This window comes from Globicephala melas, chromosome 2 (genome assembly GCF_963455315.2).
Source record: "Globicephala melas chromosome 2, mGloMel1.2, whole genome shotgun sequence".
Classification (NCBI taxonomy): domain Eukaryota; kingdom Metazoa; phylum Chordata; class Mammalia; order Artiodactyla; family Delphinidae; genus Globicephala; species Globicephala melas.
The window spans coordinates 3,963,727-3,985,872 of NC_083315.2; the positions used below are offsets into that span (position 1 = coordinate 3,963,727).

The 22,146-nt window shown below is 43.6% G+C and overlaps 2 protein-coding genes across 8 annotated transcripts in view; one reads left to right on the forward strand and one right to left on the reverse strand.

The window, feature by feature from the left end:
- Positions 1-1,018, forward strand: part of NSUN6 (NOP2/Sun RNA methyltransferase 6) — a 178,245-nt gene extending 177,227 nt beyond the window's left edge. The window contains exon 15 of the mRNA XM_060292107.1: positions 999-1,018. The gene's annotated coding sequence lies outside the window, so the exon portion shown is untranslated. The remainder of the gene's footprint in view (positions 1-998) is intronic.
- The window catches only part of CACNB2 (calcium voltage-gated channel auxiliary subunit beta 2), a 403,112-nt gene that overhangs the window by 92,402 nt on the left and 288,564 nt on the right, over positions 1-22,146 (reverse strand). The window lies entirely within an intron of this gene.

The following is a 22,146-nucleotide window of genomic DNA, read 5'->3' on the forward strand; positions in this document are numbered from 1 at the left end:
TAAAGGGAATGCTTCATAAAAGCCAATAAAGTTCCCGAATTGGTAAAATGGTTCCCTTCGGCATCATTAAAATATTTCAAAAATAGTTTGATGACTCAGTGCAATGTATTTGTAGTCCAAGATTGGTCATTAACTAAAACAATCAGCCTGTGTTGAGAACAATATAATCAACTAAAAATAAGTTGTTTTTTATATTTAGTTCTCCTAACATTTTTCCCTAATTTTCTTCCACTCTATAAATAAGTGGCTGAAAAAGATAATTATTCTGCCAGGGAAGCTGGTACATATTTAAATTGAGAAGTACTGTTACCTAGCGGCGTTTTAAAATGAGGCATTACATTGTGTAGGAGGAACTCAATTTACGCCATACAGTCTAAGGTAAGATAGCCTAACTTTTCTGAATATAATTAATAGAGTTTCCTTGAAAAGTTCCCGGAGGTATATTTGTACACTCATGTTCACAGTAGCAATATTTACAATTGCCAAAAAGTAGAAATAACCCAAGTGTCCATTGACAGATGAATGGATAAACAAAATGTGGTATATACACATACAATGGAAGATTATTCAGTTTTAAAAAGGAAGGGAATTCTGATACACGCTAAACCGTGGATGAACCTTGAAGACATTATGCTAAGTGAAATAAGCTAGTCACAAAAGAATATTGTATGACTCCACTTATATGAAATATCTAGAATAGTCAAATTTATGGAAGCAGAAAAAAGAATGGTGGTTGTCGGCTGTCGGCGGGGCGGGTAGGGGAGTGGGGCGTCAGTGTTCGATGGGTACAGGGTTTTAGCTGGAGAACACGAAAACGTCTGGAGATGGAGGGAGGTGATGATTGCACCACCATGAGAATATACTTAATGGCACTGAACAGTATACTTAAAAATGGTTAAAAACATAAATTTTGTTATGTATATTTTACCACAATAAAAAATTGCACCCCCAACATTATAGAAAAATGAAAAAAAAATTCTTTTCTCTTTTTTTTCCAGCCACGCCATGCCACTTGCAGGATCTTAGTTCGCGACCAGGGATCGAACCTGCGCCCCCTGCAGTGGAAGTACAGAGCCCTAACCACTGGACCACCAGGGAATTTCCGCTCCCTCCCCCGAAAACCTTCTTAGAGGTGAGTCATCATGTTAATAATCTGTGAACTTGTAAGCAAGGGGAAAATTTTTCTAAGGGACAAAATACTGTGTCTAGACGCTCATCTAAACAACTGTGGTCCAATGTCGTTTCTCATTTGTTAGTTAAGTGCTCAAATAACAAATGAGATTTATGTAACATCCATTTATTTAGTGCAGCCACCACGACACATACCTAGTGTGTCAATGTACACAGCAGCAAGCCATCCCAAGGGCTGCAACACTGGTTGTGTTAAAACTTGCTAAGTCTTTTTTTTTTTTTTTTTTTTTTGCGGTACATGGGCCTGTCACTGTTGTAGCCTCTCCCGTTGCGGAGCACAGGCTCCGGACGCGCAGGCTCAGCGGCCATGGCTCACGGGCCCAGCCGCTCCGCAGCATGTGGGATCTTCCCGGACCGGGGCACGAACCCGTGTCCCCTGCATCGGCAGACGGACTCTCAACCACTGCGCCACCAGGGAAGCCCAAACTTGCTAAGTCTTGAATGAACTCAGGAGGTTAATTTATACAATATCAAAGGAAGACTAAGTAGGGTGACAACTGCAAATTCAAGCCCTGCTAGAACTCAGAGTAAGGCGTGTTCACTTTGTTTTGAAGTTAGTATGAAAGGATTCATTACATATGTAATAAGTCCAGATCTGTACATAGAATATGCCCAGTAATAGAAGGCAGAAGTCGGGGCACTAGAAGAAAGAACAGTAGGAAGGCTATAAACATGTGATCGGGGAGACACTGGGGGTACAGCTAAAGGGAACAGGCATTAAGGAAAAGAAACAGCTTGGACCTTAGCGTTTGTGTTTGGAAAGAATAATGAAAAGGAAAACCTTCATTAGAGAGTAACGTGGGTCCGCCACTTAATGAGTTTAGCAGTCTGCAGGCAATATGGATTAGCAGGAAGTAATCATCACCTAAGTGATGATTTACATTAATCTGTCCAGAAAGTGACGATGACACTAAATAGAAGAGGAAGAATAACTGGCAACAAGGAAGCTGATTCAGTAGGAAATGGAATAAAAGTAAAGGATGTAGGAACTCTCCTACACTGTTGGTGGGAATGTACATTGGTGCAGCCACTAAGGAAAACAGCATGGAGGTTCCTCAGAAAACTAAAAACAGAGCTATCATATGATCCAGCAATCCCACTCCTCAGCATATATCTGGACAAAGCTATAATTTGAAAAGATACACGCACCCCAGTGTTCACAGCAGCACTATTCACAATAACCAAGACTTTGAAGCAACCTAAGTGTCCATCGACGGGTGAATGGATAAAGAAGGCGTGGTATGTGTATACAACGGAATATGACTCAGCCACAAAAAAGAATGAAATAATGCCATTTGCAGTGACATGGACGCAACTACAGATTATCCCACTAAGTGAAGTAAGCCAGAAAGAGAAAGATGAAAACCATATGATATCACTTACACATGGAATCTAAAATATGGCACAAATGAACCTATCTATGAAACAGAAACAGACTCACAGACACAGAGAATAGACTTGTCATTGCCAAGGGGGAGGAGGGGTGAGGAAGGGAAGGACTGGAAGGTTGGGATTATCACATGCAAACTATGACATACAGAATGGATAAACAATGAGGTCCTACTGTACAGCACAGGAACTATATTCAATATCCTGGGATAAACCATAATGGAAAAGAATAAAAAAGAGAATGTATATATATATATATATATATATATGTATAACTGAGTCACTCTGCTGTACAGCAGAAAGTAACACAACATTATTTCAATAAAAAATAACACAACTATACTTCAACAAAAGATAAATTTAAAAAAAAAGCAAATGACATATATATCTGTAAAACCAGTAAGTGTCTTGTCTCTTGGAGAACTGCAAAAGCTATCCTTGGTATAAACAGGAACATCAGCTTTAAAGGAACTAAATGTCGCCCTTGCTGAGCACCCTTCATGCACCATCAGGCTAAGTCATGCCTCATCTCACTGCACATTGGTAAAGTCCACTCCACTTGGCTAATGAAAAGAATTCTGCTAAAGGGACAGAATTAGAAGCCCATCACTTCTTGGGGGTTATGCCCTTCTTATTATGAGAACGAAGCAGAATCCATTGGCAGGTGCAAAGTAACAACCAGAATACAAACGGAGCCTACTACAACGTTCCACCGTTTAACCAACCTTAAGGCTTCAACCTTCTTAGAATTCCTGCAAGATAAGCTAGTGGAAAGCGCTGAGATATAATTAGCCCTTGGGCTAACTTTCACGATTAAAAACTCCTCCCCCACCATTTGCCACTATGACGCTATACAATCTTTACCCTCCAAGGAACAGCCACTTGGTATTTACCTGTTTTAATGAACAGAATTGTTCCAAACAGAATTCACCTCCAGCTATAGTGACAGGAGGGTGTAAGCCAGGTTACCTGCTCTGTCTCTGAAAATGTTTTCTTATCTCCATGTACCTTCCACACAGAGCTCTCCTACCCCTAATTCTTCCAGGTAACTTGAGCAGCATTCATGTACCTAATAATTTAATTACCGTTTCTAAATCATCTCTTAGGCAACACCTTCTTACTAAGTCATCTTCCCAACGTATCGCGAAGGGCTCTCAGATTCAACCAGCCCCCATGTGTTCCTTTCCAAACTGTGATCACTGTGCATTTGTCTGTCACATTTTCCCTAAAAATACAAGTTCCTCTGATGCAGCCTTTAACGCTCTTGTTCATATATTGGAGGATATTATTATGTGAACGCTTGTTATGATTTTAACAGCGACTTTCCACTTCAATGAGCACATATATCACATTTAAAAAAAATTTCATCTCTTTGTCCTCCAATGGAAAAAAACCCCACTTTTTTAAAAAAAAAACAAACAGTACCTAGTCCGTTGGACATTTAAAGAGCAAGTATTACAAAGACGTATCAACTGCATTTTCTTCAAAACTTGGTCCTATGATTTATATTAAATGGTTTAATACATACATTTTTAAAAATAGATCTTTATTGGAGTATAATTGCTTCACAATACCGTGTTAGTTTCTGTTGCACAACAAAGCGAATCAGCCACATGTATCCCCATATCCCGTCCCTCTTAAGCCTCCCTCCCCCATCCCACCTCTCCCCCCAATCCCACCCCTCCCCCCTTCCCCCCTCCCCCCCAATCCCACCCCTCCCCCCCATCCCACCCCTCTAGGTCATCGCAAAACACTGAGCCGATCTCCCTGTGCTATGCGGCTGCTTCCCACCAGTCAACTATTTTACATTCCATTCAATGGGGGAAATTTCACCTATGAGAGGGTAAAAATTTGGTCTTAGCAGATGAAAAAAATTACTCTTTTTCTGTATAACGCATAGATCTACACAGAATACATAAACAGATACACAGTATATTTGTGGTATAAAATTTCAGTGGGAAGAGGAGTTAGTGATTAGGGAACAATTTGTCCAGAAAAGCCTCCTCCTTAAGGGGATAATGAAAAAAAGGCTGAAAAACACTGCTTTGTTGTAAATATTCTGAGAAATTCATTGGTAACGCTGTAACCTCCAATATAGTTATTTATTTTTGAGCCTTGAAATCTCTAGACAGCATTTCCTTCTCGGAAGCTTCCTCTCACTCCTAAGTATTTGGTGCTGCTTCTCCAGGCCACTCTAGGAGGCTGTATCCTTTCCCCATCACAGCACCCCTCACACTATATTACAACTGCCCACTGGACTTCATCCCCTCATTCCTCTGTTTACTTCAAGAGAAGGGAGACCGTGAAGAGAGTCTATTTTAAGAAAGGCGCTGGGCTCAGCCCTGGAAGGACAGTGACAAGTGAGTCACATTAGAACACTGGCCTCCTTAAGCATCTTCACTACCCACATTTCTTTATCCCAATGAAAACAGCATGGTTTCTAGAAAGAGACCTCTATGTTAATGCTCAGTTCCGTAGAGCTAGCAACTGCGTTAGGTTTTATTTCCCCCATCCATGACACAGAGATAGGGCCGCCAACCCTGCAGGGATAACGGGAGGATCAGGTATCAGGTGTGTGTGAGCCGTGGCAAAGGTGGACGGAGGCAGAGCAGTTACCAGAGCCATGCGATTGCAGGGTGGTCCGGCAGCAATCACCGCTTAGTTTTCTTTACATAGCTCTGTATTACTTGATTTGTGAAAAAAATTACTTTCATAATTTACAAAAATTATATAAATTAAAAAAATCAAATAAAGGAAGAAACATGTAAAAAAAAAAAAGGACACTGGCCTCCTGGCACTCACATCCTACTTGGGACCAAGATAGATGAGAAAGGAGGGGAGAGCCACACACAGGACATGATCATAAGCTACCCTGGTAAGGTTCTGTGGCGGAAATTACAGGGTGGGAGGAAAGTCAGTGCTGGAGAAGAAACCTCTGAGGTGGCAACAACTCGATGGGACGTAGAGGACAACAGAGCCGGCCGTGTGACAGGGACAAGAGACTCCAAGCCTGAGGGACAGAGTCTGGGCAGCTGACTGTGGAGACAGGGACAGGAGACCGCTGCCGCGGAGGGTGATATAGGGGCTGAGAGGCAATGGCACTGGACGGTCAGGCTGACAGAAGCCTTGGAGGCCACGGGAGGAGTCCTGACTTACCTCGGAGCAGTGGAAAGCCACGGCAGGATTCAGGCCGGACAGAGACAAGGTCCAGCTGGAGGGTTAAGAAATTCCCTCTGGCTAGTGTGGGGAGAAAAGACCGGGGGAAGCACCAGTGGGAGCAAGAGGCCGGGTGGGAGGCTAGCCTCGTGCTCTAGCCTGGGTGGCAGCAGTGAGACGCAGAAAAGTGGATGGACGCCACCAGCCCAAGCTGAGGAGGGGGACAGAGAGGAATGGAGGAGGCTGTGGGCCTGAGCAACTGGGTGGTGGCAGGGACATTTGTCGAGATGAGGTGTTTGTTTTTTTTAATTCAAAAAAATTTTTATTTTATAATGGAGAGTAGTTGATTAACAACGTTGTGTTAGTTTCAGGTGGACAGCAAAGTGATTCAGTTATACCTATAGATGGATCTATTCTTTTTCAAATTCTTTTCCCATTTAGGTTATTACAGAATATTGAGTTTTTATTCTCGGTTTTATCCCTAGCACACTGCCTGACACACAGCTAGCATCCAACACAACTTTCCTGACAGATGAAGCATTATGTCATGGCATCGTCCCAAAATCTAGAGATAGTTATTATTTTTCTGGTCTTAAAAATAAGGAGACTGAGGATCTAAAAATAAGTAACATGTCTCAAATCATACACTTAGCTAATCAGGGCCACAGCCAGCATTTCAACCCAGGCCTGTATCACACCCCCGCTGCCCCCATCTCCTGGCCACGGCCAATCTTTCTTCCCCCTATAAGCCAACCGGTGAGTTGATATATTTATGTGTCTCAGACAAAGACTCTTGGCTGTCTAGGTTTGGGCACTTCCCCGGAGCGTTCTGGGCTTCTCTACCAGACTCTCCAAAGCAGGGACTTACGTATATTTGGATCATCAATACAAGTTGACCGAACGTGACGGAATTCTCTTCAATCGTAAGTGAGAGAGTTTATTAGATGAATTCTTAATTTCTCACCAGGTCTTAAGTTATATTTTTTACTCAGTATGCTACTGAGGTCACCTTCTTCCTAACTCTTAATCCTAAAAGAGAACGGATAAAGCTGTTTGCTTTTCTGATTATTTGAAAGTAGATTTCTAAATGTAAATTTTGTTGACTTTCCTGATTGACACCATGATTCTTCTAAGTATTACTCTTACAGCAACCTGACCCCCTAAAAAGTCATTCTTATTCTAGGGAAACTTCTTTTGTCCTGATCCTAGGGACTTTCTGACAAGGAAATTCTGTTAAACATGGCGTCTTTAAATGATATCAGTAGAAATGTGTCCATTAAGTGGCTGGGATTATCTGAAATGCGGTAATTAAATATTTGGCAGAAATATCTCAACTTCTCCCTCCTCCCAACTATTAATATAACTTCCTTACCAATTTATTAGGGAAATAAATCATCTGCAAAACTTGCAGCAGCCTATCTCAAAGGCAAGCAAGCGATTAAAAAAAAATACTCTGAAATTTGAAAATTCAATTAGTTGAGGTGGTGAAGTTAAAGTTGAATTTTATGAAGAGATGAAGTTGCACAATAAAGATGACCAGGACCAGAAGATACACAGGGCAGTCACTTCACTAGAGGAGCGCTTCCCAAACATCGGTGCGGATTAAAATCCCCTGGAGGGTTTGTTAAAACACAGAGGGCTGGGCCTCACCCCCGGAGTTCCAGCTTCAGTAGACCTGGGGTGGGGGCCCAAGAGCTGACATTTGTAACAAGTTCCTGAGTGACGCTGAGGCTACTGGTCTGGGAGCCACACTCTGAGGAGCGCCGTACTGGAGAAAATGTTAGGTTGAGGAGAAACATCAGTTGAACCACTGTTTTGATTTGATTTGATTTTGTTCCCTAAAAGGGAACATTGCCAGATTGGTACTATTGAGCCGTTTGACCAAAAAGCTCACGTGCACATGCAAAATGTATACAACTGCTGAATTTCAAAAAAAAAATTTTTTGTTTGTTTTAAATGTAGTCTATGATACAGGAACAGAGAAGAAAAGGGCATTTCTTCTTTTTCTTGAGGTTTCCTTTGTTTCACAATATGGGATCTGCTGGGCTTTTCCCCAAAGTATGAATTTCTGTAACACCAAGGCCTGAACGTAATCCAAGGTACAGAGAAGATAAACCTGGCAGTCTCTGACTAGGTTGTCTTGGTCCCCTCACCGAGCCTGATGTCAGGGTGAAGCCCTCCTGAACGAGACTAGTGTCTTTATAAGCGACCCCAGAGAACTGTTTTGCCCTCTTACTGCCGTATGAGCATAGAATAAGGAAATGGCCATGTGCAGCCCAGAAGAGGGTTCTCACCGGAACCTAATCATGCTGGCACTGAGATCTCAGACTCCCAGCCTCCAGAACTGCAAGAAATAAAGGTGTGCTGTCTATAAGACACCCAGTGTATGGTATTCTGTTACAGGAGCCCAAACACACTAAGATACAGGGGTTAGAACGGGAGTACTGCTGGAAAAAAGGTGTTTATGTGTGTGTGGGGATAGGGGGCAGTAAAGCCAGATGTGAGGTTGGACCACCTCTTTTACCCTTGGTGACCTGAATTTATACAGATGCTAAAAAGCTGAAATGAAAACCACAACAGACTACAAAAAACACAAAATGCTATAACAAAGTGAGCCCAATCTGGATGCTGACCACGACATTATGACCTGGTATTCTATTTGATACATACATGCCTTCAAAGCTAAATGCAATGAAAATGTAGGTTTCACTAGCCTGTCTGTATCTGTCGTGCTGGTAATGGACTAGGCGGCCATCGGTGGTTGTGAGGGGCAGAAATGTTTCCCCGACAGACAGAGCTATGACAAGGCAGAGTATGTAGGTGGAGGAGACTTCGGGGTGAAGGGCTCTTACTTGTGTTATCATTTGATCCTTACTGATCCGGAATAAGGATCAAATGATAACACAAGTAAGAGCCTTTCACCCTTGTTCTATGGAAGAAAAGGTGTTTTAGTGGAAGAACACAGTTTGAAAGCCATTTGGTTTCTTAATAAATACTGAATCAAGAAAACTTCACATTGAACAAATCTTACTCAATCCAGTTTAAAACAGTGCTAAGTCGACATGACAGATTGGATGTATCTTGATGACAGAAACACTCAACCCAGGACCACACCGTCTACAAACAAAATTGGAAACAAAGTTGGGGACAAGTGGGAACTTTTGGGTCTAATTGCTTCAGTAATGCTAGACCCGCTAGAATGACTGTAAACCATTTCTTAGCCTCGCAGCCGAAAATTTATAAGATTAAACCACCCAGATGGCTGCTTCTTCATTTCTGATTCCTCCACTAAGCAGGGTGGGATGAGAGGCAAGGAGAATCTCAAGAAGATGGAGGAACTGCTCAGCTCAAATGTTCCCAAGTCCTACTCATCCCTCAAATCCCTGCCCAACGGGAATCCCCCCCACCCCCTGCAAAATTGAATCCAGGACACAAATGATCTCTTACCACGTTTATGATTGAGATGACAACATTTGCCATTGATTCCCTGACTCTGTGCTACCACAGCTGCAGAACTAGGTCCCATTTTCTATGTTGAAGTACCAGGAGTGATTCTTTTTCCCTTCAAAAAAAAAGAAAACGGGGGTGGGCTGGGGGAGGGACGGACTGGGAGTGTGGGATTAGCAGAGGCAAACTATTGCATATAGGATGGATAAACAAAAAGGTCCTACTGTGTAGCACAGGGAACTATATTCAACCTCCTGGGATAAACCCCAATGGAGAAGAATACGAAAAAGAATGTATATATGTGTACAACTGAATCATTTTACTGTACGGCAGAAATGAACACAACACTGCAAATCAAGTGCACTTCATTAAAAATAAAATTTAAAAAACAAATAAACAAATAAAAAACATTATTTTGCTCCCCTTCCTGCTTACGCTGAAATGCTTTCATAACAGGAAGTGAGAAGGGGCACCCAAATCTTGGGGCTCCCTTGCCACCCACATTCTATCTTCAGCTGCAACTCTGTGGGCTACCTCATCACAGGACTCACCGCATCCTCTACGTATTCTTTCTCAATAAATTCCTAAAAGCACCGGTTTTTAGGTGAGGAGGTAAAAATGCATCCAAAAATCCAGCAAGAAAACGAGAGAACGGAGGTAGTGAAAGAGGCTACTCTTCTCAACTACTACCAGCTGAAATGCTCTCAGCCTCGTTCGATGCGCTGCTGGCCCCGGGGTAGGAAGAAGCACTTTCTCCATTTAAACCCTGTGATTCAGTATCGCTGGACTTTTATTTTCAAAAGGGCAGACTTTTATTTTCAAAAGGGCAGATATAAAGAGAAATGTAGCACAAGGGTGTGTTATAAGCCAGTCACTCCTTAGGACTGTAGGAGTTGTGTGTTAACAGTCCAGTTCTGGAGTTTACAGGCTTAACTTGAGAAGTACATAGACGCAAGGAACAGACAGAGAAAACAACAGACGTTTTTACACTGAAGAGAACTGGTGTCACTGAGTGGATGAAATGCTCCCCTACCTAATGCCCCTCGCCCTGCCCTTCCATTCTGGTGAGAAGCGGCCCTTTCGAGGGCCCTGGATCTGTACCATGAGTCATTCTGTCCCAACCTGCCTCCTGTCCCAGACCCAGGCACTGGAGTGTGACACTGCAAGGGGACCCTTCTCTACTCTGATGGTGCATGACAACCAATCGTGTGCAAGTAACTGCAGCTCTGGAACAATCCAGTAAGATGGAGCGCAGCCCCTGGGGTGCACCCCAAAGCCAGCCCCTGGGGCGGGCATTCTTCTCATCAGGCGCTGGTTCCTGGGGAAGGGGCCCAGCAAAAGGATGATGCAAAGTCAAACCGCCACATCAGCTCAGTGAGGTTCTGTCAAGCTCCCCAGAGACTGCGCTTCGATTCCATGCCTGGCTTCGTCATTTACTCATCGTGTGAACTTGGCAAACTACTTCATTTCTCAAGACCTCATTTCTTTAACTGTACGATGGGTATAACAGTACCGACCTCAAAGGGTCCCGGTGAGGATGAAGAGTTAATACATGCGAAGTGCGGGGGAAGGCCTTGCTCGCCTCCTCAGACCTGCCTCTCACTCCGCCTGCGCTGAAACACTGACTTAGCCTGAGCACATCAATTCCCTCCTGACTTTCTGTGGTAAAGGCTGTGTGCTCTCTTATTCTTTTTAACTACAGGAGCTTGGATGGTCTCTGCTGCCCCTGATACCAACCCTAAGTCCACAGGACCCCACGATCACGGCCCATTTCACACAAGACCCATTCCTTTCCCTCATGCCCACTGCAGGGCACCAGAATATGCCACCCTGAATATGTCAGGCTGGCAAAAGGGCTCCTTAGAGCTCGAGGTACATGAGAGTCAACAGAGGCAGAAAGATGCCTTCTTGGAGCTTCCCCGAAGTGACTAAAAGTAGAAACTTTGGAAAAATAGGGCCGCCGTAAATCCCCTCTTCCAGGGAAGCTCTAGGGCCATGAAGATGATGGAAAGTTGGTGCCAAAATGGACCTGCACAAACAAACCTTACTGCATTAACCTTTCCATATATATTTACCTTCCCACAATTTGTCACCCTAGAAACTCAAACCCTTTTCCTCTGTCTTGTCATTTCTCTGAAAATCTATTGTTTTTTGCTCAGATGCCATTTAAGCCTAAGTTCTTATCACCCCTTGGAGTTACTCTTCACTGAGGTTTCTCCCTTGTGATGTGTACTGCACATGTTTTCCTCTCGTGAATCTGTCTTTTGTCAACCTCATTTCATAGGGCCCCAGTGGGAGAACCTAGGAGAGTGGAAGGAAGGAGGATTTCCCTCCCCTAAACCAGCTTCCGTAATGGTTTCAGCACTGGGCTCAGAGCATCTTCTTCTATCCAGTCCATCTTCGTGGTCATAACTTCAAGATCCACAGTGCCAGCTTTCTGGATTCTACTACGGATTCTTCAATTCCAGAAGCTGGCATCACTGTTCTTTCCCTACTTCAAATTTTTATGTGTCTTTTCTTTTTCTTCAAATTTTATGTGACTTTATTCACTGTTTCTTCCTTCATTTCTGGTCGTTTTCTGACAAAAATGTGTCTTTTCTCTCTCCCAAGGCTCACCTCCCACCTGCAACCTGGGTTCTCCCTTCTCCCTTCTCTAGAGCAGAGGTTCGCAGACCGTGGTCCTCAGATACACAGCATCAGGAGCACGTGGGAACTTGTTGGAAATGCTAATTCTTGAGCCCCCAGATCTACTGAATCCAAAACTCTAGGGTTTGGGGGCTGTGGTTTTGTTTTTGTTTTTTTTAAAAAAAGAATGTGATTTTATTTTTATCTTTTAAAATATTTACTTATTTATTTATTTGGCTGTACTGGGTCTTAGTTGCAGCAGGCTGGCTCCTTAGTTGCAGCTCGCCAGCTCCTTCGTTGCGGCATGCGAACTCTTAGTTGTGGCATGCGTGTGGGATCTAGTTCCCTGACCAGGGATCAAACCTGGGACCCCAGCATTGGGAGCGGGGAGTCTTATCCACTGCGCCACAAGGGAAGTCCTGAGGGCTGTGTTTTTAACAAGACCTCTAGAGATTCTGATGCAGGCCAATGTTCAAGAACTGCTGATCCCAGGAATTTACTGGTAAAGCAAGGATTTCCCCACCCCCACTGATCCTTCTTTTCTTCTACTTAACCATGTTCAGGTCTCCCACATCCTTAGAGAAAAGTCTGAGTCCTACTCCTCCTAAAACTTCCATTAAATGTTTATTTCATTGACGACATTCTCTACACAAGGAATATGATGTACTTTCTATTCATGCTTTCTCTTTAAGTCACTCCAAGACTCCTTAAACAGGGCTTCCATCTCTATCACGTTCTAGTCAAACTGTTCTTTCCGAGGCCAGTAACTTATTTTCCAAATTAAACCTCTCCTTCTTCCTCAATCTCTCTGCAACATTTGACACTGCTGAACACTTCCTGAGCCTTGAAAGTCTCTTCCGTACTGATCTCACCTTTGTGGATTCAACGATCATCTCTAGAGGATAACTCCAAATTCATCTTCCTACCCAAACCTCTCCTCTTAGCTGAAGTTCCAGGAAACACGCAAGCTTCCAGATGCCTCCAACCCGCTTGGTCTCTGGCGCCTCAAATTTAACACCTCCTAATGTCAATGTTATTTACCATTCTAGTCCAACCAAATTCTCACTCCAATCTTCTAGTTTTTATTAATCACATCACCATTCTCCAAACGTTGTAGAGCACGTCCCAAAATAATGTTTCCGAAAATGCAAGATGTTTTTACAAATCCATTAAAAAAAGATGCTTCTATGGACAGATAAATTTAGGGGATAGGACAAGGCCATCTTCTTCTAGGAGATTCGTAGTGCATGTTAGCATATTAGAAGCTCTGAGAGAGGCGACAGAGAAGAAAACATACAGGCAACTGCAACGTGATTTGGGCAAGGTCTTAATTTCTTTGGTGATGCTAAGTAGTGTCTTGGAGAACATCTACTAATACACATTCAGGAAGGCTACCTTTATCACCTGTCTCGTCTCTGCCTCTTATATCTGATTGTTTGCCCAGGCTGGTTGATCTTTCCTTGCAGAGATCTCATTCCCAGTCCTGTGGCTGCCTCCCGAGGTCAGGCCTCTGCTACTTAAGCAATGCATCATCTCACTTTCATCCCCTTGAACTTTCAAGGCAGCCTAATGTTTTAAGGTCAGATTACTTTGCTTCAAGTACAACTTAGATCATTTTACTTCCTGGTTCGACGTCTTCTCTAGACTAAAGAATAACTGTCATCATACAGAGAGTACGTTCACCGTCCTTTCTAACATAGGATAACCCCTGTTTGCCAACCCTGTCCCTCCCTCCATCCTTCAGTTCTCTGTGTTTCATCTAATATGGACCCTGACCTTCACCTTTCCTCACATCCATGCTCTGGATCGCACTGTTCTCCTGCTGTATGGTGAGAAGCTCTCCAAAAACATCGCAGTTTCTCAAACACGACCTCTTCTCCCCGGCTCAGCTACAACACCGCCGCTTCTGGGAACTTTCCTGATGCCCCCGCCATCAACTGTCACTACTCCTTCTGAAATCCCATAGCACTGTGCTCATTGCACTTGCTCTATCTGTCTACTGTCCTCAGAACAAGGCACGGTAAGGACATAAACTCTCTCATACATATTTATCTCCCCAGCTGTATCTAATGCAGTGCCTTGTTCAGAGAGCTCTAGAAATAACCGGAATAAGGATCAAATGATAATGATCTGTCCATAGAAAAGGAAAGGAACGCTCTTAAATTCAGAACCAATGACACTGGAAACCCCTTTACCAAAATGTGACCAGAACACGTGTGATGGAAAAGAAAATTCTCCACGTTCTTCCTTCAAGTGCAAGCCTCTTTTGAATACTAAGTCCTCAATTTTGTTAAATTGAGGCTCTGTTGCTAGCTGTAAACACCATAGCTCAAGATAAACTATCAGACACAGCAATTTGCACCAGTTCTCGGAGTGCCAGCTGCTAGGCAATGTCCTTTCCTGTCCCTGAGAGGGATCGGATGGGGTCAATTTCCCAATAAAACTTGATACTAAACTGAAAAAGAACAGAAGCCTGTTAACAGATTATTTTGTACCAAAACCCCCATGGGCAGAGGCAAAACATGTAAGTGATTCCACCTTTATCCTCATTACACGAGACGCTTCTGATATGGAGAAACTGGGACGAATTCAATGTTATATAACAAACGAGCCACAGATACTAGGGTAAAAACAAAACCCCAAACTTGGAATTAGTAGTTCAACAAGAGTTTTGAGTCTTTCTAAAACACAAAGGGTCAAACAAGGGACACTTAGTTAAACCGTTAGACAAAAGTCCAAAGAAGTCTGCTCTTTTTGGTCTGTTTCTCATGACGTCAGTGTTTACGCTTTGCTCCCTCAATTTATGATTCCAAGCACCGTGACCTTTCACCAATACTTCAGCCAGTATATTTGTCACTTTATCCTGTAAATCTATATTTATTTACATATTACATACATCCTCCAAATATATATATTTATAAATATACATACTTACATATATAATATGTACATATTATATATGTATCTATATTTATACCTATCTATATATGAATTGATGAAATATAAGGAGAAAAGGACGCTAACATTTACTGAATTCTCACAACAACCACTGTCAAGTAGTTATTATTTTACAGAGTCCAAAAATCCACACCAGAACAGCAGGGTGGATAAGTGCACTGACTCTGGGGGCAAACACGTGGATTCAACTCCTGCTTACTTAGTTACCATATGTGTGATTTTAAGCAAGTCACTTAACAATCCCCCTCTCGAAAACCAGAATACTAAAATGTTAAGTAATTTAACTGCTAAGTATCTGAAATATTTTTCTCTTAAATCACATTTTGGAGTAAAGGTAAAATTTACATGGGGTTTTATTTATTTATATTAATTAAACATTTTAATTAATTAGTTTCTGAATTGAAGTATAATTGATTTACAATGCTGTGTCAATTACCACTGTACAGCAAAGTGACTTAGCCATACATATATATATATACATTCTTTAATATTCTTTTCCATTATAGTTTATCATAGGATACTGAATATAGTTCCCTGTGCTCTGCAGTAGGGCCTTGTTGTTTATCCATCCTATATATACTAGTTTGCATCTGCTGACCTCAAACTCCCACTCCATCCATCCCCCCGACTCCCCCTCCCCCTTGACAACCACAAATCCATTCTCTATGTCTGTGAGTCCGTTTCCGTTTCGTAGATAAGTTCATTTCTTCATATTTTAGATTCCACATGTTAGTGATATCATATGGTATTTATCTTTCTCTTTCCAATTTACCTCACTTAGTATGATAATCTCTAGTTGCATCTATGTTGCTACAAATGGCATTTACATTTTATTTTTTGATTGAAGTACAGTTGATTTATAATGTTGTGTTAGTTTCCAGTGTACAGCGAAGTGATTCAGTTATATATCTACCTATCTATATATATCTACTCTTTTCCAGATTCTTCTCCAATATAGGTTATTACACGATATTAAATACAGTTCCCTGTGCTATACAGTGGGTCCTTGTTGGTTATCTATTTTATATACAGTAGTGCGTATCTGTTAATCCCAAATTCCTAATTTATCCCCTCACCCTTTCCCCTTTGGTAACTGTAAATTTGTTTTCTGTGTCTGTGGGTCTATTTCTGTTCTGTAAATAAGTTCACTTGTATCATATTTTACATGGGGTTTTAAAATGAAACATTTCACAAGGAATGAACTCTTTCAGGGGGCCCACTCCCTCTGTGTGTCCAGTGTCCGCTGCTCTTCTGCTTGTGTCCACACATCCGACAGGTCTGAGGCGCCACAGAGGAAGGCGCGGGGATCATCGGGGGACCTCAGGGAAATGAAGAGGGACCCTTTTCCAGGGCCTGGGCTAATGAGATGCATACACGAGCGGAATCATCTCGTTAGTTCCCTGCACCCAGGTGGGGGACAGAACAGTCTCTCTTTTTTTTTTTTTTGCGGTACGCGGGCCTCTCACGGTTGCGGCCTCTCCTGTTGTGGAGCACAGGCTCCGGACGCGCAGGCTCAGCGGCCATGGCTCACGGGCCCAGCCGCTCCGCGGCATGTGGGATCTTCCCGGACCGGGGCACGAACCCGCGTCCCCTCCATCGGCAGGCGGGCTCTCGACCACTGCGCCACCAGGGAAGCCCCAGAACAGCCTCTTTGGATGTTATACCGAATTTTCTTGGAAGGATAAAGAGCATGTTCGTTCTCACCAGGACGATATTTACTCAAATGAGTTGATGCCCTTCAAGGCTACCTAGAGAGTTGGGTCTACTCCTTCCCCTTTGGCTGTTCAGGAAAAACAACAAACAAACAACAGCAGAAGCCCAGGAGAGACACACAGTGCTAGGAAGACTCCCTGCGCCACTGCTGGTAACACACGTGACTCCCCACTTCTCCGAGGCCCCAGGGGTCACCCAGTCCACCTGCCAATGAGCCTGGGGGACGCCAGGTCAACTTTGCTGGCCATCACGGTGCCTCTCACCTGGAAATGCCTTCTTCCTTCTGCTCTGCTGGGATGCTGGCCAACTGCACAGACTCACCGATTCACCCTGAGTTCAGCACCTGTTATGACCGAGCCACTCCACTGGGGACACAAACACCTACAAGACCTACTTCAGCCCCCTTGAGACCTCGCGGTCAGGTGAAACGCAGGCTCCAGTAAAAGAAAAACGGGTAGAAAAGGAACTAAGATTTGTTGAGCCCCGAAGTTGCAGGCACTGAATATACTTAAGCTTTTAAATTTTCTGCATTGCATTTATTTCTCAGAGAAACACTGTCACCTTCATTTTACGCACAAGAAAACTGAGTCTAAAAGGAAGAGCCACATTCAATCCAGGAGTGTCTGCCAGCAAGGGCGGGCCCTTCCTGCTCCCTCACATTGGCTGTGTCCACCCACCTCATTCAGAGGACTGGTTTTCCAATCACAGAATGTTCCAGAAGGAATTAGGAGGAGACTAGCTTGAAGGTACTTAGAAAATAAAATCACAATTGCTAGGCGGCAGCAAACGTTGATGAACAACAAGTCTCACTAAGCAAACCTTATTCTCTTTTTGAATGGTTATGCAGTTGGTGGGTCAAGGAACGTGCTAACCATAGTTGTCTGGACAACGAGTTCGATGCTTGACTGTTTCCTGCTCAACACTTGCTCCCAATTCCACAGGCTTTCCCACAAAACAGCCAGCGCTTTGCTTTGCTCTTTCCTTTCCCTCCCTCCCTCCGTCCCTCCCTTAACATTTACTAATTAAATCAAATCACATCCCTTTCTTGCTCAACACCTTCCACTGGACGCTCACAGGAAAGCCCGAAGGCTTCCCCGCGGCCTGCGAGTCCCCTTGTGACCTGTGACCCGCCTGCCTTTGTCGTTCCCTCTGCCCGTAACACCATCCGCCACACACCCACACGCACACCCTCACCCCATCCAGGTTTCTGCTCAAGTGCTACCTCCTCAGAGAAGTCATTTTTGATCATTCCCTGAACTCCTTACCCTCTGGCTTTTCTTAATTTGGTTTTTAGCACTTCCTACTGGATCACACTATGGATGTATATGTTTGGGTGTGGCCTGCTTGTCCCCAGTAGACCGTAATCCCCCCGAGGGCAGGGACTTTGTTTAGTTTACAGCTATTCCTGGTGACTGGGGCAGGGCTTGGCACACACTAAGCTGAATGAAGAATGAATGAGTCTGCATTTCAGTCAAGTGTCAGATGAGACCTCTTAGCCTTGTGGAGAAGCTGACAGAAGCTGAATGACTGAATAAGCAAGCCGATTTATAACTGTAAAAACAAGAGAACCTCCAGGACCCTAATTCGTGCACGACGTGACCATCTGGAGAGAGATTCAGAGCACGATTCTGAAGGTGGTAGTGAGAGGCTGGGCACTTATGCTCCAGAGGAAAGCAGTACAGAATAACTGGAGTGGGGGCTGGGCGAAGCAGGCATCAAATTATACCTTGAAGGGAATCAGAAGATGCTGCTCCAACATACGCCGCTTTGGCAGAAGGATTATCTTGATATGAAGGCAATCCCGCATCAGCAGGTGCGGAAGCACCAGCTCTCTGCTCTCCCCTTGCCTGCCCAGACTCAGGGTGTAAATTCTCCTTGTGAAGGTGTCTCCCTCTCCCAAGCCAGGAACAGGAGAGATACTCATCCCCAGACATGGAGATTGGGCCCCAAGATGAGTCCACACAAGCAAACCTGACTAAAATAGCCTTTCTCTTCCATTAGGGTCCCCTATTTGTTTCCTAGTCACTTGCCGCTATTTTATTGGGAGCCCCAACCCCCTTTCCTTTGTTGAAAATGGCATATAAGCCCTTGAGCCTGACCACTTCTTCGAGTTTCACTTCTTTTCTGTGAACTCTCACGCACGTGAAATTAATAAAACTGGATGACTTTTCTGTTAGTCTGTCTTTTGCTAGTTTAATTTGCAGGTCCCCAGAATGTAACCCTAAGAGAGGAAAGGTTTTCCCTCCCCCAACAACCTTCACTTCCTCACCAATCCACGTGCCTTCCTCGTCCATTTGATTTCGTGCTTGGCCAGATGACAACAAAAGTACTTAATTCAGCGTGTGCTCTGCTGTGCGAGCGGTATATATTATAGCGCATTCAGACAGCAGGAATCGGCAGAGGGGCACAGAAACATGTCATAGGAAGACCTGGGGACCTTTAGCTTGGAAAAGAAAAGGTCTAAAGGAGGGGATCATACACTCCACAGGCCCACAGGGGCGAGAACTGGCACCAAAGAGTTTATGTTAAAGCAAGTCAGACGTCACTGTACATAAACCAGAACCTTTTATCAGAACTGTTGCCAGAAGATCCTGGCCCCTGGCCAAGAGGAGAAGCCATGACCTTTTGGAGAGATGTGGGGCAGGACAGCAGATGGATGACTGGCCTGGATCACTGAAGGTGGACAGTATAAACACAAGCAGTGCACAGGTGGTCTGGGAAGGTGGGGTCTCAGCTAACACACACTCCCACCACCAATCTGGGCATCAGGTCCCTCATCACTAAAGCAAGGTGGATTTTTTTTTTTAAACTACTAACGTTTACTTAATTTTTCTTTAATTTAAGTATTTATTTATTTATTTTTACACTTACATGTATCTATTCTTTTTCAAACTCTTCTCCCATGTAGCTTATTACAGAATACTGAGTAGAGTTCCCTGTGATATACAGTAGGTCCTTGTTGGTTATCTATTTTATATACAGCAGTGTGTACATGTCAATCCCAAACTCCCAGTCTATCCCTCCCCCACACCCATTCTCCCAGGAATGGTAAGTTCATTCTTTAAGTCTGTTTCTGTTTTGTAAATAAGTTCATTTGTATCATTTTTTTGAGATTCCGCATATAAGCAATATCATATGATATCTGCCTTTCTCTGGCTGACTTATTTCACTTAGTATGATAGTCTCCAGGTCCATCCATGTTGCTGCAAATGGCATTATTTCATTCTTTTTTATGGCTGAGTCATATGCACCACATCTTCTTTATCCATTCCTCTGTCGATGGACATTTAGGTGGCTTCCATGTCTTGGCTATTGTAAACAGTGCTTCAGTGAAAGGTTGCTCTATTTCAGTGGCTGTCAAACCCAGTTCCTCAGAACCCAAGGCTCAGAGGCAATGGCTCAGGGATGCTTTAGTTGTAGATGGAGAGAGGAATCCAACTGGACAAGGCTCCAGGCCCTCTTCCCTGAGTACAGCCATCTTACCTGGTTTACCATTGGAGGTTTCATTCGGAAGGGGGAAAAAAAGTATTATACTAACAAGAAGAGTTTAAAAACCACTGGAGTAGATCTATGTCCCTTTCACTTCTGAAATTCTATTCTTTGATGTCATTAAACCAGATAACAGTTTTGAAAGAATATGGAACTTAAATAATTATTTTTTGAAAATAGAATTTAAAATAATTAAACATTCACTCATTATAGTTTAATGCAACTATATTGAAAAGTCAGTTTTACTACATTTTCATGTTAGTTCTAGGTCAATTTCTCTTGATTACACAAACCCTTTTAAAACCTAGTCATAAATGATTTTCTATGATTTGAGAGTTTTGAGGCAACTGTGATATGTGATCGTGGAGCAGTGGTTAAGAATCTGCCTGCCAATGCAGGAGACACACGTTAGAGCCCTGGTCTGGGAAGATTCCACATGCCACGGAACAACTAAGCCCGCGCGCCACAACTACTGAGCCTATGCTCTAGAGCCCGCGTGCCACAACTACTGAGTCTGCGCTCTAGAGCCCATGAGCCACAACTACTGAGCCTGCGCTCTAGAACCTGCGAGCCACAACTACTGAAGCCCGTGAGCCACTGCTGAAGCCCGCACACCCAGAGCCCGTGCTCCCAACAAGAGAAGCCACCACAATGAGAAGCCTGAACACTGCAATGAAGAGTAGCCCCCGCTCGCCGCAACCAGAGAAAGCCCATGTGCACCTATGAAGACCCAATGCAGCCAAAAATAAAACAAATAAAATAAAATAAATAAATTTATATAAAAAAGATATTGTGATTTATAATAAGAAATATTGATATGTATTTGGTTTTCATCCCAGTTCCTGGCATGGAGCTCCGAAAACCCTTAGCATTTTCTAAGTGAAGAGCAGTAACTATGCCTTTGTTAGGTTAATGAGGTGACTTCTGGAAAGACCCAGGAAATCTAAGGATGGAGACTGGTTGCCAAGGGTAACCAGTCAGCCCCATCCCTCCTGACCACTAGGTAGAGGAAAGGGGCTAGAGACCAAATTCGATCACCAATGGCCAATGATTTAATCAATCATGCCTCTGTCATAAAGCCTCCATAAACCCCCCGAATAATGGGGTTTGAAGAGTTTTGGGGCTGGTGAACAAATGGCAATTCTGGGAAAGGGCGGCACTTCTGGAGAGCACGGACGTTCCCAGCCCCTCCCCCACCCTTTGCTCTACGCACCTCTTCCATCTGGCTGGTCCTGAGTTACATCCTTTTGTAATGAACTGTTCATCTAGTAACTCAACTATTTCGGATTAATCAAACCTGAGCGTGGGAACCTCTGCTCCACAGCCTGTTGGTCAGAAGCACAGGGGACAACCTGGACTTGGTCAACTAGCATCTGATGTGAAGGGGGTTGGGTGGTCTTGTAGGACTGAGCCTTGAACTTGTGGGATCTGATGACATCTCCAGGCAAATAGTGTTAGAGCTGATTTAACTGCTTGATGGTGTTGAATACCACCCCCTACCCCCCAACACACACATACATATACTGGAATGCCCAGAGAATGAGACTCCAAGTGTGGGCTCACGTTTACAAATGACCAATTTAAACCTCTTCTTGGCCAACTCTTAGCATCACAGAAGACAGTCAAATGCTGTAACAGAGACTCTAGATGTTCCCTGACCCCCGCTTGCTTCCTCAGAATCTGAACAGCTCCATTTCTAGCCTTCCTTGTAGTTAGGTGGAGCCCAGGTGACTGAGTTGCAGCCAGTGGAATGTGAGTAGAATTGATGTCTGCTGTTTTCCAGCCTGGCAGTAAAATAACTCATGGTCTTGCAAGTTGTTTCTCTTTCTTTACAGCAGGTCTGGAAGCTGTGTGTTAAAGATGGCACTGTTGCTGGAAAGATATCCCATGCTCTTGGATTGGAAGAATTAATATTGTTAAAACAGCCATATGGCCCAAAGCAATCTACAGATCTAATGCGGTCCCTATCAAATTACCCATGGATTTCTTTCACCGAACTAGAACAAATAATCCTGAAATTTATATGGAACCATAAAAGACCCAGAATTGCCAAAGCAGTCCTGAAGCAAAAGAACACAGCAGGAGGTATAACCCTCCCAAACTTCAGACAATAATACAGTAATCAAAACAGTGTGGTAATGGCACAGAAACAGACATACAGATCAATGGAACAGAATA